Source organism: Choloepus didactylus, chromosome 5 (assembly GCF_015220235.1).
Source record: "Choloepus didactylus isolate mChoDid1 chromosome 5, mChoDid1.pri, whole genome shotgun sequence".
Classification (NCBI taxonomy): domain Eukaryota; kingdom Metazoa; phylum Chordata; class Mammalia; order Pilosa; family Megalonychidae; genus Choloepus; species Choloepus didactylus.
The window spans coordinates 101,133,810-101,150,532 of NC_051311.1; the positions used below are offsets into that span (position 1 = coordinate 101,133,810).

The 16,723-nt window shown below is 39.7% G+C and overlaps 1 protein-coding gene across 1 annotated transcript in view; it reads right to left on the reverse strand.

Moving 5' to 3' along the window:
* Window positions 1-14,258, reverse strand: part of SEMA3D (semaphorin 3D) — a 205,527-nt gene extending 191,269 nt beyond the window's left edge. Inside the window, exon 1 of the mRNA XM_037837475.1 lies at window positions 13,993-14,258. The gene's annotated coding sequence lies outside the window, so the exon portion shown is untranslated. The remainder of the gene's footprint in view (window positions 1-13,992) is intronic.
* Window positions 14,259-16,723: the final 2,465 nt, after the last annotated feature.

Genomic DNA, 16,723 nt, shown 5'->3' on the forward strand with positions numbered 1-16,723 from the left:
GTTCGCATTGTAATAATACTGCTTTGAATATTTAATATTTGAAATTATGACACAAACAAATAACAGGCAGTAAAAATCTGATATAATAGTCTTGTAAATTAGTCATTATAATTTCTCTAGTACCCTTCTTGTCTACTCAAATAACCATTGTGTTAACATGACTGATACTATGTTTATAAAAATGATCTCTTAATTGGTCTTCTTGAAAACTATTGCTAGACTCATCTTCCTAAAACACTGTTGTGACTTGGAAATTTTCAATGGCTTCTCATTGCCTGTGAAATAAAATCTAAATTCTGTAACCTGGTATTTGAAATCTTCTGCAACCAGTAGAACATGCATAATAAATATTGGTAAGGAGAAATCAAACTTCTAGTGTTGATTTATTAAATACCAATGCTATCAGGTAGTGGGATATATTATTTACATTTTCTTATTTAATGCTCACAAGTGTTTTGCATGAAAAACTGTCACTAACACCATTTCAGTACATGAGTAGACCAAAGCTGATAGAGTTAAATAACTGCACATTTTTCCAAATACTAACTAAAAGAATAGTAGTTATGATTCCAAGTGCACTCTCTTTCCACTATAATATATTGTAAATACTAGTATACACAAAATTGCAACCACAATAGAAGAAAGCACATGGTGAGATCATAGAATTTACACAGCTCATTTGGAGGTGATCAATTACCCTAGACCAGGGCCTGCCTGAAAAAGCATGTGACAGAATGATCCAGACCAGGAGAGAAGTCAGAGTTAATAATTTATGCTTAATTCTCATTTCAGTAATAGCTAAAATTAGGAAAGTCTGTAGAGATAAAAGAACAGAACCGTAGACAAAATGTATTAGTGGAGGAAGGAAAGAGAGGAACCAGTGATGAAGCTAGACAAGGAACAGTCAGAGACAACTAGGAATTACAGTGACCCCAAAATAACCCACAAGATAGTTCCAGGAGAGCCCCACATTCCCTACCTGCCTCCAAGTTTACGGAGCCTGGAACAAGAATTGTTATTTCTATCCAAATAACCCTCTTTCAGTGACCCTGGCACTACCCAGAAAACTCACTACTAACCTGGCTGTTAAAACCCATAAAACATAAGAGTAAATTTACAAAAACAAAACAAAACAATACAAAATAAAAATACACTGAACCTTAAACTGAACTGATTTTGGGTTTTAGTTTTTAAAATTATTTCCTTTTCTTGATTTGCTTTAACAAGATTACCCATAAAAGCCAATGGTATAGAAAATATCATGTGCTGAAGGTTCACGTGTGTGTGTGTGTGTGTGTGTGTGTGTGTGTGTGTGTGTGTGTGTGTGCGCGCGCGCGCGCCTGTGAGGCTAGTATTTTCATGTATATATGAAGAAAATTCTCTTTTCCTTCTGCACATGGGAGGATAAAACAAACGTTACACCAACATATTTGTAACCTTTGGAAAATATTTAATATTCCCAGGATGAACATATTGATAGGCTTTATGATTATTTAGAAAGTACTCAGAAAATATTTCAAGTAAAGCTTATTCATCATACCTAAAATATTTCAATTTATGTGAGATAGAGTTTTATAAAATTATTATAAATACAGGATGTATTGAACAGTCATAAGCAAAACTAATAACTATGAGAATAGACTAAAATGAAATGATACTGAGAAAGGCATTTGAAAAGTATTTTCCCACAAAATAACCAGAGAATTATTCAGTTTCACTTCCACTTGCTTAGAAGCTGAAATGACCTTGAAGTTCAATTTCTGGAAAATATCATTGATTAACATACTTGTGGGTTTTATTTAGTTACATTACAGAGAATTGTCAAGCACAGGAGGCAGCCTGGGACAAAGATTCTCTTTGTATATTCGATTCCTTGCACTCAGATGCAGAAGTTATCAATTTATACCTGGGCTCCTCCTAAACTTCCTCCTAGCTTCCCGTTAGAAACTTGATTCCGTAAGTGCTGCATTGCAGGTTCCTGTGGGATTCCCTGAAGCCCAAAAGTTTAGGGAGTTAGAATCTATGGCTTTCCTAGTGACTAGACAACTCAGGGAGGGCAGATTCATCAGTGCTGTGCTCTCTAGAAAGATCTAGTCCCTGGGCATGAGACTATAATAAAGGAGAATGTTGCTGGGCCAATTTTAATATCCTGGAGTGAGTTGTCAGTGGATTAGGACACCCTGTTTCCTTTCACTACCTTTTGAAGGGGATTAAAATAGAATATTCTGAAACTACAAAATAATGAGAGCATTTAATGAGAGGTCCAAAGAGCAACACTTGGTTAGGAGAGGCACAAGGACAAGATAATGATCATACACGAAAAGCAAGCCATGGGCAAGGAGATTGGTATGACAGCAGGCCCAAGTTGGAGGGCTAATGAAATATCTGTGCAATGGGTAAAAAAAAAAGGGGGGGAGGGCACTGTTTAACATATTTGCATTACTTATTTTGGGATGGAGCACTGCAGCAAGGAACTATGCAATGTTACATATCTCCAGTGGTAAATAGCTATAAAGAGTACTCTGCGATACTAAGAAATATGGCTGGCAATTTAAATTGGGATAGCTTAGGAATTTATAACTTGCTCTTTAGCTTCTATAACTAGTTGCTCCTTCTGTAACAAATCATATTGAGGGGCTCCTCTGACCTGGCTTCTTCTTCACATCACTCTATCATGATTTTTTGCAAGGTGCCTCAAAATTATTTCTCTTTAAACACTTCTCTGCAAAGGAAGGAGGTGATAATGGTCCATCCAAAAATATCATTCACTGAAGAATATACCTAAAAGAGGTCACCCAAGGACTCTTCTTCAAATGAGATGAATAGAACTCACTAGATAAAGAACAAGAAGGCAGTAGAACAGTGTGTCGGTAGGGTGGGAATCTGACCTATATGCAACAGGCAAAGTCTGTGTTACAACAAAGGAAAGAAAACGCTCATATAGCTCTTGTAATGTGCCAGGCAGTATTTGATTTTTCCTATATTAACTCATTTATTCCTCAAAATAGCCCTAGCAGGTTAACACTTTCATAAGCCCCTAATTAACAAATGAGAGACTGAAATGTTGAAAAGTTGAGTAACTTGTCTGAGTCACCCAGCGAAGAGCTGACAGAGCTAGGATCCGATCCAGGCTACCTGCCTGCCTTTCACAGGCCACGGGAGCCACATTCCCACCCACAGGTTAAAGCCTCAGTTCAAAAACATCCTAATCAAAGGGCCTGAAACTTTCAGCTACCCAAGTGAGCGACCTCCTTCATAACTAAAATATTGAGCAATCAGAACAAATCACCAGGATATGAGCTAGGGCCTGTAGTGGTGTGGTGAGATAACCGAGATGCGAGAGAGAAGTAAAGGTTGGAGGTAATAGTCTGGGCATAAATCTCCACATAGATAAAAGCAGAAGTTAGAGAAGAAGATGACAAAATTAGGGAAGAGGCTGTAGAGAGAAAGGCGATGCATAAACACAGGACCTTTTGCTTATTTGGATTCTAGTACAATAAAGAGATTTGAGTCGACCCATGATGATTAGATAAACAGGGCAGCAGTCATGATTTTCATGTTTCACCAATGATCCTCACAATGTCCAGCAATCGCAGACACTCAATAAATACTTCTCAAATTAAAGAAAAGGTGGCTTGAGAATTAGCAATAGGAGGCCATCAAGAGTAACGTGAATATGTGGCTACTACATGTGCGAAATAACATTGGTAGTGAAGGAATTATGAATGCAAAGAAGACCACAAAAGGTAAAAGCAGAGGTGATGGATTTTGAATGAATTCATTTCAATTCAAGCAATAGAGCTTGTGCACCTCATGTGAAAAATTCAGTGATATACTATGAGAATATGGAGAAAGATGTAGAAATAACGATTTGGCCCTTATCCTTGACAAACTTAGTTTTGTGGTACAGGAAGAAGTAAGAGAGAAGGTAACAGTGATTAGGGACTGGGAAAGTAATCAGAAACTGTTGGGCAGGATTTGAGTTAAGAGTCCTTCTCTAGGCAAAATTTAGTGGATAAATGTGGGAATCATTGGGAACGGCATTGTTGGGGAAGGGCAGAGATCAGGGGCCAAGAAGGGCAGTGACAATAAAAGGAAGACATAAACTATGCCAAGTGAAAGTAGAAATCAGTAGAGCAAAAGCCTCATAACAGAAGTGCACAGTGATTATAGATCCATGATTTGGGGAATTTACTAGACATTTTGTTTTGTTCTTCCTAAGGCATGTAAGTACATGACACAACTTTTCAACACTGCTTATACACAATAAATAAACAAGATGGAAACTCAAAATCTTCATTTCTGATTATTATAAATAACCAAGGGTTACAAATATACAGAAGGATGATTGTTGGCTGTCATGGAGATAATGGTTTTCAACTACCAAAACTCGGGGGAGAGCAGATCTGAATACCACTGTAATTTTTAATAAACTCTTAGTGAAAGTGCACAGGATATGAAATGACTCTTCACTGTACACTAGTAAATTTTGAAATCTGACTCAAAAGTATCATTTCCTGGAACATGAACAGACCAATGTGATAGTGACACAACCAAAGAGGGTTCTAAACAGAGTCCAGAAGCTGGAGTAGTGTGGGGTGAGGAATCCTGTAATACCTTACCCCAAGCTCTCTGAAGGTTTATTGAGTGCATGTGTGTAAGCATAGCATTCCTTTTCTATGCAAGTTACTTCTGCCAAAAACTTGCCCTTTTTAAAACCTGAACAATGAGTGCTTTCTGCCAAACCCCATCACACTGTAGTCTAAGACAACAATCCCCACAGCTCTGCAAATGTGAATCTCTCATCTTTATATCTAGAGTAAATGCTTCTGAACACCTACTCTACAGGTGCTAAAAGTCTTAACTTCAAAAGTTGATGCAACAATCGCTTGATTTGTATTAACTTTCTATTTTAATAGTATAAATAACTCATATTATTTCATCACACAAATACTGTTGCATACAGAACAGTCTGGCAACTTTATCTGCCACCAATCTGATGGGGGGATTGGGGGATGGCATAACACACTAATTGGATTACAATATGTAAATAAATGAAGTGACAAGGTAGGTTACCAGGGGACAGGGCTGGGGAGGGAATGGGGAGTTAATGCTTAATTGGTAAAGAGTTTCTGTTTGGGGTCATGGAAACTTTTGTTAATGGATGGTGGTGATCGTAGCACAACATTGTGAATATAATTAACTCCACTGAATTGTGTAGTTGAAAATTATTAAAATGGGAAATTTTAGGTCATATGTATGTTATTAGAATAAAATTTTTTTAAAAAACTATAGAACTGCACAACACAAAGAGTGGACCCTAAATTAAAGAACTATGGACTATAGTTAATAGTATAACTATAATAATAATGTTTTTTCAGTTGTAACATAGGTACCACGTCAATGCAAAATGTTAATAATAGGGAAAACTGTGTGTGCGGGGGAAGGGTAATGGGAACTCTATACTTTCTGCATGTTTCTGAAACTTACAGCTGCTCTAACAATAATAAAAACAATAGCAAAAAGTTAGTGTGGCCAAATAAGTGAATTCTGAATCTGAAAATATGTCAAAGATAAGATTAATAAACAATTGCAATAATACTTAAAAATCTGTTCTCTAATACACAAAATTAAAACTTAAAATAGGACTAAGATGATTATTTTCATTTACAAATAAATTTTTAAAATAGCACGCTAGTTATAATTAAGTGTTCACAAGCCATCGATTACTGGAAAATTATATTGATAGGAAACAGCATGATATTCTATGCAAAAATGTGAATTGTACATTATCTCTATTTTGCAAACTAGTATGCATTTTTAAAGTTTTTAGTCTAGATATTACATACATCACTTCATTCCTCTTTTGACTGAGCTAAATTTTGTAGGCAGGATCTCTTTTTTTTCCTTTCATTTCTTCATTTTCTTTGGTGCAAGAGGAAAGAAAAATCTGAATCTAAGATCCAATGAGAGCCCCAAGCATATTAGTCATACTGATCTGAGTCTTTTTACAGACACTTTCATTGTTTCAGGAAATTCAGTGAAGTACCACCAAAAAAGGCTCTTAATCACACATTCTGGATCAGGTTCCATGATTTTTTCTGAACAAGTTTTTGAAATGTGTTGTTTATGCTATGACTCATATAAACTAAAAACAGGAAAAAAAATGCATGATGGAACTTTGTAGCAATTACCATGGCAGAACACAAATTCAGCAGAAACTCCAGTTAACTGTAAAGCATAGAGCCAGGTATTTATTATATATTTATAAATATGAAGTAACAACAGAGTAAGGTATTGGCATGCACAAAAGCTTAGACAGAAAAGAATATGACAGGCTTTTCATAAGGGGAAACACAGTAAACATGTCTTTTTAAATAAAGTCATTTTGAATATAGGGAGGAGAAAGAATAATGTGTGAAGTAGTATAAACAGAGAGACAGAGACAAAGAGACAGAGCATTGGCATTTTAGAGGTTAAAACAAAGAGTCACCTTATATATAATCGAATAGGCAGAAAGGGAAACGACAGCCTACATTTCCTGCCCACTCCACACTGGCTGGAACACATGTTAAGTCTTAGCTTCTAGGAGATATTTTGGGAGGCAGAGGTCTCCTAGGTTTAATTTCAATTTTCAAAACAGTAATGATATGTATATTACACATGTAACGTTTGATGGAAAATAATTTTTAAAGTAGTTAATGTAATAGTTGTCCTTGAGATTCAAAGAGAGGGAAAAAGTCATAAGCAGTCATCTGGTAATCTTGGCAAGACTTTCGGAAGCATCATCATCATCTAGAACTGAAGCCATCTGGCATTGATCACGCATCTTGTCAATATCAACAAAATAGCAAAGACAGAGCAAAGAAAATGTGGTGGTGGTTTGAAGCTGTATGTATCATAGAAAAGCATGTTCTTAAAGCTAATCCATTCCCGTGGGTGTGGACCCATTGTAATTAGGATATTTTGGTGAGTAGAATCTTAACTTAAATTGAGATGTGACCCATTTCATTCAGGGTGGGTCTTAAGCCTATTACTGGAGTCCTTTATAAGAGGACAAGAGATGGAGAGAGGACAAAAAAAGTCCAGAGAAGCTGAAAGAGAAAAGCAGAAGCTGAAGGCAATGAAACCCTGGAGAGAAGGACCAGCAGACACCATGTGGCAGAGAAGCTGAGAATGGCCAGTAGATGGCCTTTAGAAAAAAAGCATTGCTTTTGGATGCCTTGATTTCGACATTTCCAAGGCCTCAAGAACTCTAAGCTTGTAAGTTAATAAATCCCCATTGTAAAAGCCAACCCATTTCCGGTCTATGGCACTTTGTCAGCTTTAGCAAACTAAAACAAATGTTTATGGCAATCCTTTAACTATTTTCCGGAGCTTTGAGAAAGAGGTTTCTGTTAGTTTTTGCTGGTTGTTCAAAGTTTCTGTCAGGAGACAGAGCCCTGAAGCTTCTTACTCTAACTTCTTGATCAAGGCAGGGCTGATTTCCTTAGTTCTTACCTGATGTCTTTTTTTCTGTTCTAGGATCCCATCGGGATACCACATTATATTTAGTCATCATGTATCCTTAGGCTCTTCTTGGCCTTGACAGTTTCTGAGACTTTTCTTGTTGTGGATGATCTTGACAATTTTGAGGAGTACTGGTTAGGTATTTTGGAGAATGTCCCTCACCCGGGATTCATCTAATGCTTTTTCTCATGGTTAGACTGGATTTACAGGTTTAGGAGAGGAAGATCATAAAGGTAAAGGTAACGTGCCATTTTCATGATATCATTTCAATGGTACCTACTATCGACATGACTTACCACTGTTGATGCTGACACTGATCATCTCTCTGAGGTAGTGTTTGTCAGTTTCCTGTACTGGAAAGTTACTCTTTTCCCCCCTAAACCTTCTGTAGTCTTTGGATTAGAAGTCACTACACATACCTATACTAACAAAGTGGGGAGTTATGCTCCCTCTCCTTGACAGTGGCACATCTACAAAAACTATTTGGAATTTTTCTGCACTGGAAGTTTGTCTCATCTTCCCTATTTGTTAATTGAGTAAATTATTTATTTATATCAGTATCAACTCATGGATATTTATTTTATACTTTGGGTTATTATCCAATACTACTTCATTCTGTTGCTCAAACTGGTCCACATTTGGCCACTGAGAGCTCTTTCTGTTGACTATTGTGCCCTTTGATTTTCTCCCATAAATGTGTGTGTGTGTGTGTGTGTGTGTGTGTTTTATTTGAGCAGTTCCTTACTTTCTTGCCCTACCAGTTGCTCTAGGCTCATCTTTTTTGTATATTTGCTCCCCCAGTCCTAGAATCAGCAATTTCTCCAAAGATCCTTGGTTCTTTGGATTGTAGAATGATATTAAAATCCAAAATAAAGGCAGTAAGTATCAAACATAAATGTATAAATTTTATCTCTAGAATAAATTTCATGTCTCAGCCAAACACATATTTTTGTGTGTAGAATTATAGATAAAATTTTACGAACACCTCTTCTTTATGTTTATCTGTATTTTCTAATTTTTCAATAAGTATTTACTACATCTGTGATGAAAATCAATTACTATAAAAATGAAAGGTCTACAAAATTATACAGCCTTCTTCCACAAGAAAACTTAAAGCAGAATCAGCTACTACTGACCCAATATTTAGTATCACAAATAAACTATGAATTTGGAGGGTTCCAAATAGCTATCATTGAATTGAAATGAGATATCTAAAAATTGAGTGTTCCTCCATATAAGAATAGAATCAATTTTCCATATCATTTTTTCACCTTAGAAAACACTTCTCTCTTCCACAAAGCAATCACTTCAGATATGCAGAGCCAGTATTTATCTGGAAAGAGAAAAGCAAGAGCAGTAACAAATACCAAAATCCCAGAATGCCAGAATTAAAATGTATGGCATGCCCTTTACCATAAGAATAAAAAATGTCAAAAATACAGTGGAATAAAAACAAAACCCTGCTTGTGTACATCAATCAAAGAAAACAGGATTCTTCAGACATAATATGAGGTTATGCCATTGTTAGGCATGGGTCCAGTTATCTATATGGTATATGAAAATAAGGCTTCTATGGGAATATTTAAGAAACTTAAGGAGACACAGTTTCTAAGCAGTTCATATATGCCAATAATAAATGTGTGAACTATATTATTTTCCTGTCTCTTTCTAAGGCAAGGCCAGACATTATCTCTACTTAGCAATTTTATCAGCCTAATTTCTGCTATGAAACACCTTTGAAAAATATATATGTTTAAACTGAGTTAACTCAGGTGTATATTTAACTAGTTAAATAATTAACTAAACTTCAATATGCCTTAAATATCTAGAATATGTTCATCATTGTACTAACCTGAAGGGATAAAAAGTTATAGATAACAAATTCCTTCCCTCAAAGTTCTTATGATATAGTTAAGGATCATGAATAACAAGAAAAGAGCAAAGAAGAAAACAAAACGATTGTAAATTTAGAATATTAGCTTGAAAGACATGACAAAGATATAAAAATGAAATGGGACTCTGGCTAAGGTTTCCTGGAGGAAGGGCAATTTTTTAACCAGGTGGGAAGGAATGTGATTAACAAGTATTGTCCATGGTGTTATTATCAGTGTCCCTAAAACTACTTTTTCCACAAATGTGATCTAATTTAAGGTGGCTCTGATTATTCTCCTGACACATTTGCTATAAATAGATATAGTTTTTTCCTTCCAAGGACCATGTTATTGAATGTTAAAATGCTTATCACTATCTCATTGATTTGAAATAATTAGAATAAGCTGACTCATAGAGTCAGAATCTAGAATATATGTTACAAGGGGATGGAATGGGGCTAGGGAATGGGAAGTTAAGGATTAAAATATACAGGGTTCCTATCTGGAATGATGGAAATGTTCTGGTGATGGATAGTAGTGATGGTAGCACAACACTGTGAACATAATTATCAGCACTGAAATATATATCTGAATGTGATTAAAAGGGGACATGTCAGGTTGCATATATGGTAACAGAATAAACATTTTTAAAAATCCAAGTAACTACTCTACACAAACAATGAGCCCTAAGTTAAACCATGAACTATAATTAATAGAGCAATTATAAAAATGTGCTTTCATCAGTTGTAACAAATGTTCCACACCAATGCAAGGTGTTAATAATAGGGTGGTATACAGGAATCCTGTATTTTATGCATGGTTGTTCTCTAAACCCAAAATCTCTCTAATAAAGAAAAAAAAATGCTTATACCTTTATTACTTTATATAGGCTCAGGTGTTTATGGTAATAATAATAAGCAATTTTCAAAATAGAGCTATGGTTAGTTTTGTTTAAGAAAGAAATCATTTATTAATTTGCAAAGATGCCTCCCAAGAAATATATGTCATCAAAGCATCATACTGCTCTGATAGGATAGTAAAGTTCAGAGTCTATGTTTGTTTTTCCCAAAATAATGAAGCTATAACAAACAATCTGCAGGCATACTAATAATCACCAAACTAACATCAATATGAAAGAATTCTGTTCACTGGTAAGGTATCAGAAAGTTTTCCCCTTGAAACTGAAGATAATACTCTAAATAGAGAATAAAGATAGGGGCAACTTAGTCCAGTTAGTACAACACAAGTAGCAAACAAACATTGGGCCACAGAGATGCTTGCCAATTCCAGAACACATCCTCAGAGACACCCTCAGACCCGTGATAAACCTTTTGATAGTTAATAACTGCCCAAGAAGTAGAACCTGAACACAGTTATGAAGAATAAGAATTGGGTACTATGAAGCTTCCTGTCATTTAACTCCAACCCTAAACAACAATCTTCCTAGTTTAGGAAAAGAAAAAATGTGAGACTAATTCAGCTCAGTCACTCATATTCAAACCTATAGTCTGATGTGTTAGCCTGTCATTGGAAATAGTAGAAGCTGTGTTTTCTTTGCCTCTGTAATATATTATATCCCTGATCCTCCTTTCCACCAAAAATAATTCCCAGTCCCACCTTTACCAGTCTTCCCCGTCCCAAAAAAAAAGAGGTTAAAAATTCAGTTTTTCTGTGTGCATTTTTCCCTGCAAATTCATTAACTAAGACTTACCTATACAGGCAAATCTGGTAGAAGGAAAAAGAAAAACCACAGCATTGGTTCTCTAACATTTACCCTTAATTTCTGCTTGTGTTGATTGCAGCTACCTTGTAATTCAAAACCTTTTGTATTTCTAACTTTCTTCATGACCTCCCCCTTCAGAAAGTCAGCAGGAAGGTAACAGTCAAATCATTACTTCTACTAAATGAAGGGGCAATAAACTCATACAAAGGTGAACCAGTGGTGCTGAAATATGAAGTTTTTAGGTGTTTAGGTCCTTAAGGCAGTAAGTAGGCTGAAAAAAATTCATTAATCTCAGGAAATTTTCTCAACATAGCTACAGAGTTGCTATTAGAGAAAGTATTTTTCTTCTTCTTTTTCCTTTACAATTATTATTAAGGCCACTAATAATCCCTACAAGGTACAATAAGGCCAATATAAATAATTATTATTAATATGCATTGAGTGTATGTGACTCTAGGCCTACAGACTCAATGTACTCCATACCCACACTCAACCATGGATCCTTTTAAATGTGGAGGAGTTCTTCACATATAAATGATAAGAAAGAGCATCAGAACTGACCTCAGAAAGGGCCTTCCTTTAAGTGGAAAGAAAGTTTCAAGAAAAGTTGCCTGAAGTCCCTGAAGGGAGACCTACATCCAAATAAAACAGTTCCAGACTCAGTTCTGCCCCCTAATAGCTTATATTTGGACATACCAATTAGCACCTTTGAATCTCAATAGTCTCATTTTTAAAAGGAGGATAATACCTTCCTTGCCCTCTTCCCTGACTACCAATATGAGTTTTAAAAATTACGATTGTTTGGTAAAATCATAAAAGTCAAAATGGGACACCACCCATTTCTAACTCTCTGTGACTCTTTTTTTTTTAAAAAAAATGATACTTCATGTAGTATTGTTGAGAATATTTATCTTGATAATGTACAAAGCATCTGAAACACAATAGATGTTTAATAAATTTCCCTTCCCTTCTCCACCAATTTTCCATTTCAAAAATTGGCAAATTCCATTTGAAATGCTGGCAGTCCAAATCAGTACCCTTTTGTCTTTCAGCTACCTCTTGACCCTACTCTTATCTCATCCCACATCGCCTTCCTGTATTTCCTGGCCTTTCCCTTCCAAGGGCCAAGGTCTTTTCCCAACTCCCCGACCTGTGCCATCACTTTGCAGCTTGTCAGCTATGGTTCCCTCGCCAGAGTTAGCTGAGGGATGAGCCCAAGAGGCTCCAAGGCTGGAGAGGGTTAAAGCAACTTTGAGCTGGAGCTGCTCACTTCCAAAGTCAACTCTTCCGGCTCATCCTCCTGGCCGTCTGGCCTCGGAAAAGGAGCGGCAGAAGTGAAGGCATCACTGGAGTGATGACAAGTGGCTCTCTTCCTTCCCCACTCTTCACATTTTTTCCTTCCACGTGTGGAACCGAGAAGTCTCTGACCGACCTTGCCCCCGCTGTAGTCATGGTTACACAACAGCAGCAGCAGCAACCCTTTCCTCTCCGTTAGTGGATCACCCTCGCTCATCCCCATCCCCCCAATGCACACGCGCGCGCCCCTACACACACAGACACACACGCACACACGTCTAGGCGGAGAAATCTTTTCCAGCAAAACTTAGTTTAGATCCTTCCCGTTTTTCTTTTCCTTTTGCAAAAAGCATGGACAAACTAAGAGAGCATGAGAGGGGCTTTGGTGGGGAAAAATGAGTCGAAACCGGGGCATTTGCCTTTTATTGGGACCTCACAGAGGGATAAATGCCGAAACGCTTGCCTATTGAACTCCGACCCTCACAGCGCGGAATACCCGGCGCCAGCGGTTCCAGCTACAGGACGCCTGGCCGGCCCAGTACCCTCGAGTCCAGTCAGCCCCGAGAAATCGCGGCATCTCCTCCCACTGTCAAGAACCCTCGGCGCGCTGGGAAAGAAGTAAACCAACTCAACCCACGAGGCTGAACCCAAGTCACCAGGGAAGGAGAAGCAGCCAGGGCCGAAGCAGTGCCAGGGCAGCCCGTTAACGCGTCAATTCGGGGCGCGTCCGGAGGAAGCGGGGAGGGGCTTACCCGGAGGGCGGCACTCGGGGTTAAAATCCCAGCAGGAATCTGATCCGTACTCTTCCAGAGTGGGTCAAGCTGAAGGCTACCATCGGATCCCCCGTTCCGGCAAGAGTGTGTTTTACCATAATCGCATTCCCTGGGAAACGAGATTTCTGGCCGGTGTCTGACTAACTTTCCCCTCTGGGTCTAGAAGGATGCACACTTCCATCAGACAGAGCGTCGCGATTCCCGTGCAAGGAAAAAGGCGTCGCCCATCCTCCCCCAGCCCCCAAAGCGCCACAACAAAAACCACCACCACTCTCACTCCTTCCCCTCCCCCAGATCAACACGAAAAGCAGCGATCGAGGACACAGAGGGCCTTGGCCAAGTCCTTCCCTGACGGTCCCCACCAACGTGTCTCCAAATGAACCTGCAGCCTGCGGAAGCCATAGGACACGTTCATAGGCGCTCTCCTCGGTCTTGCCCGGGAGGGAGGGAGGGAGCGAGAGGGGGAACAAAGTTCTAGGGCCCGTCTCGGGTGGAAAACTGCGCGGTATTGGCAGGCGGGGTCTCGGGATGAGAAGACTCTGGCAGCCGCGAGGAAGGACTGCTGTCCCCGCCGCCGCGCTCTCAGGCGCCGAGCGCGCTGGCCGTCCGTTCCCCCGCACGCGTACTCTGCAGAGGCTCCCGAGCGCCTTCTCCGTCCCAGGACGGTTCCATTTCTCCTAGACGCTCCGCATTTTCCTTTTAGACTCAAAGCCACCCCCAAATTTCTGCCTAATATCCAGGGTTCCCCAAGTTGCTCAGCGCCGCGATCCCCAGACGCGCACTCGCATTGGAGTAGCAGGTGACCCGAAACAAGCCTTACCTGCGGTGGACACTCCTCTCGCTCTCCCTTTTCCTGACGCACTTCCAGGAAGAAAAGAAGGGGACGAAGGCGGTGGGCGAGTGCGGCAGCGACCTAGGCACTGGCGCTATCTCCTCTGAGCCGCAGCCCTGGCTGAGCCACAGAGCCGCGGGCGGCCCTGACGGAACGCGGAGGCTGCGGCGGCAGAGACCAGGCCCGGAGACAGGGGGCGCTGCTGTCCCCCGAGCGCAGTGCCGGGTCTGGCGGCAAGTTAGGCACCAGCTGGAGCCTTGGGGAGGCGAGGGTGGCGAGGAAAGACACTCTCCGAGAGGGAGGACGGCTTTTAAGTTTGTGGTGTGACCGCAGCAGCTGTCTTGGGAGAGACTCAGAGTTTCTAAAAAGGGGATGCTCACAACGCCCGGGGATTACCTCTCCCCTTCCGATCTCCTCCTCCAGTATCCCGCCGCCCTTCCCGCTGAGCACGCCAGTCCTCCCCAGCGTGCAGAAGTCCATCCCTGTCCGCGCGCAGGCTGTCAGCAGCGTGATTTAGAGGCAGCCGGGTCCAGGCTGAGGGATTTTTTGTTTTCTTTTTGTTTGTTTGTTTGTTTTCCCCACCTCGGACATGGTACCCTGTCTTGTCTGCGTCTGGGCCCCGGTGACTTTGGGACGTTTTCTGTCCCTGTTCATTCTAAACCATGAAGTCTTCTAAGGACCTTATTCGGGAGAAACAGGGGTATTAACTGATCACAGGCATCACCCTAAAAATTCTGACCTCCAGAAAGAGTACCTGTGTAAAACACCGATCTAGAGTTGGTGTCCTTGAAAGATCAGGGATGGGGACAGAAGAGATCAACCCTCCATTAAGGGGTCAGCACCCTGAAGGGCCAAGCAGAGAGAGAAAGAAAGAAAAGCAATATGTAAGCCTTTCCCCCTTTCCCTCACTCCAGGCCAATAGGGATGCGCGTCTGTACTTGTGCTTCAGGAGTTTCTTTTGTAGATTTGTGCACACCTTAGTCAAGCAACAGGAAACAGACATATACGGGGACCAGGGACAGATACACTTTTGTAGAGCCTGGAACTTAACACAGTTTGTAGATGGGGCCTTCTATAAGAATGCAGAAATATCTTACTTTTTCAAATTTACCAAAACATATGGCCACATGAATTCTTTGTGGGGCCGCTCTCAGGAATATGGAAAGGGCTTGTCCTAGTGATGGGTCCTGAAGCTTAGTCCTTATTAAGCTGTGGTAAATCTTTCTGTGATGGGAACCCAGTGCCTGTGGTGACACTCCTTGCTGTTAGTAGTCCCAAACACAAAGCTGACTTGGGGTATTGCCATAAAGAAACCACAGCTGCAGGGGTCCTCTATCTGCCTGATTGATTTGGGAGCACAATAGTTTAAGATCCCAGAGCTTTCTTTGCAAATGATAAGGGCTGTCTGTATAAAGGGATGGGTGGTGATCAGACTATGGCAACAATGGAAGAATTGGGGGAGGGGTGATCTTTATTCAACCTCTTCTCTGCAGCAGAGACCTGAAGGTCTCTTTAAATAAGTCACTTTAAGTTACAGATGGCTCAGGAGGGACTCAAGTTTCCTAATTCTAACCAAGGTTCTCTCCTGTGTCTCCTGCTGGCCAATTCTCTATGGAATTTTGTTTTGACTGTCAACCAACCAACCACCTAGTTTTCCATTTGGATACAGGAAAATTTAAGTCCCTACAGATTATTCCCGCCTATAGCCACCTTTCTCTGAATACTTTATACTCAATGTATTTTTTGTAATTAATCATATCCTTGATTTTTTTTTTTTTGCAGTTTTCTAAGTTTCATCATACTGTTTTTGCTTATGACTTTGTTCCTCTAGCCAAATTGCAAACTCATTCATTGTTAGATCACATTACCTCTTTGTATCTCTTATCGTATAGCTTAGTGCCTTGCGGCATGGTGGGTTCTTACTAAGTAGTTTCTGAATTTTAAAAAATGCTCTATTTATTATTTTTCTAATAATTTTGTCAGTTTATAGATCAGATACATTGAGTTTAACTGGAATGGTGATTAACTCTGTATTTTCCCTTTTCCCCTCCTATCTACATCATAGTTTACTATACTCAAAACAAAGGACACCTCCCCTCTGCTATCATATCAAACCTTTCCACAAAGCCCCTATGGAATTTGTCACTCCCTCCTGTTTTCCCAAAGTACTTTGATTTCACTACTATTATAAGTCCTTCTTATGTTATATCATAATGAAGAGTGTAGGCTGTTTTGTTTCTTTTCTTCCCCAGACCATTAAACAATGCTTATGGGTTTTGTATTGAACTGATTTTGTTTGAAGTGCTCTGAATCCAAATTTAGACCACATTTACTAGGGTATCCTGAATGTACCATGAGAGGATGACATCTGGAACCTAGATTCTGTGCTTTCCTTCCTTTTAATTACTCTGAGCACGCAGCGTGCAGAATCAACTAAAAGGCCTGAAGTTGTGATGAGTGGCCTCAGCAGTGTCCACTGCTTTGTAATCATCAGGGTGCTTCACTGAGAGCTTGGCATACAGTAGGTTTCTAACAAGTGTTTGTGGGTTAAATAAGTTCACGAAAAAAGTGGATATGATGATGATAATCAGTCACTGAGCTTATTTTTGAATTTCTATTAACTGTACAAGACTTCACACCAGGATGTCTTTAACAGCGATTTCAAGAGGGTGAGCTTCACTGTCAACAAAAGCAATTTGAATAATGGGTCCTACAGGGT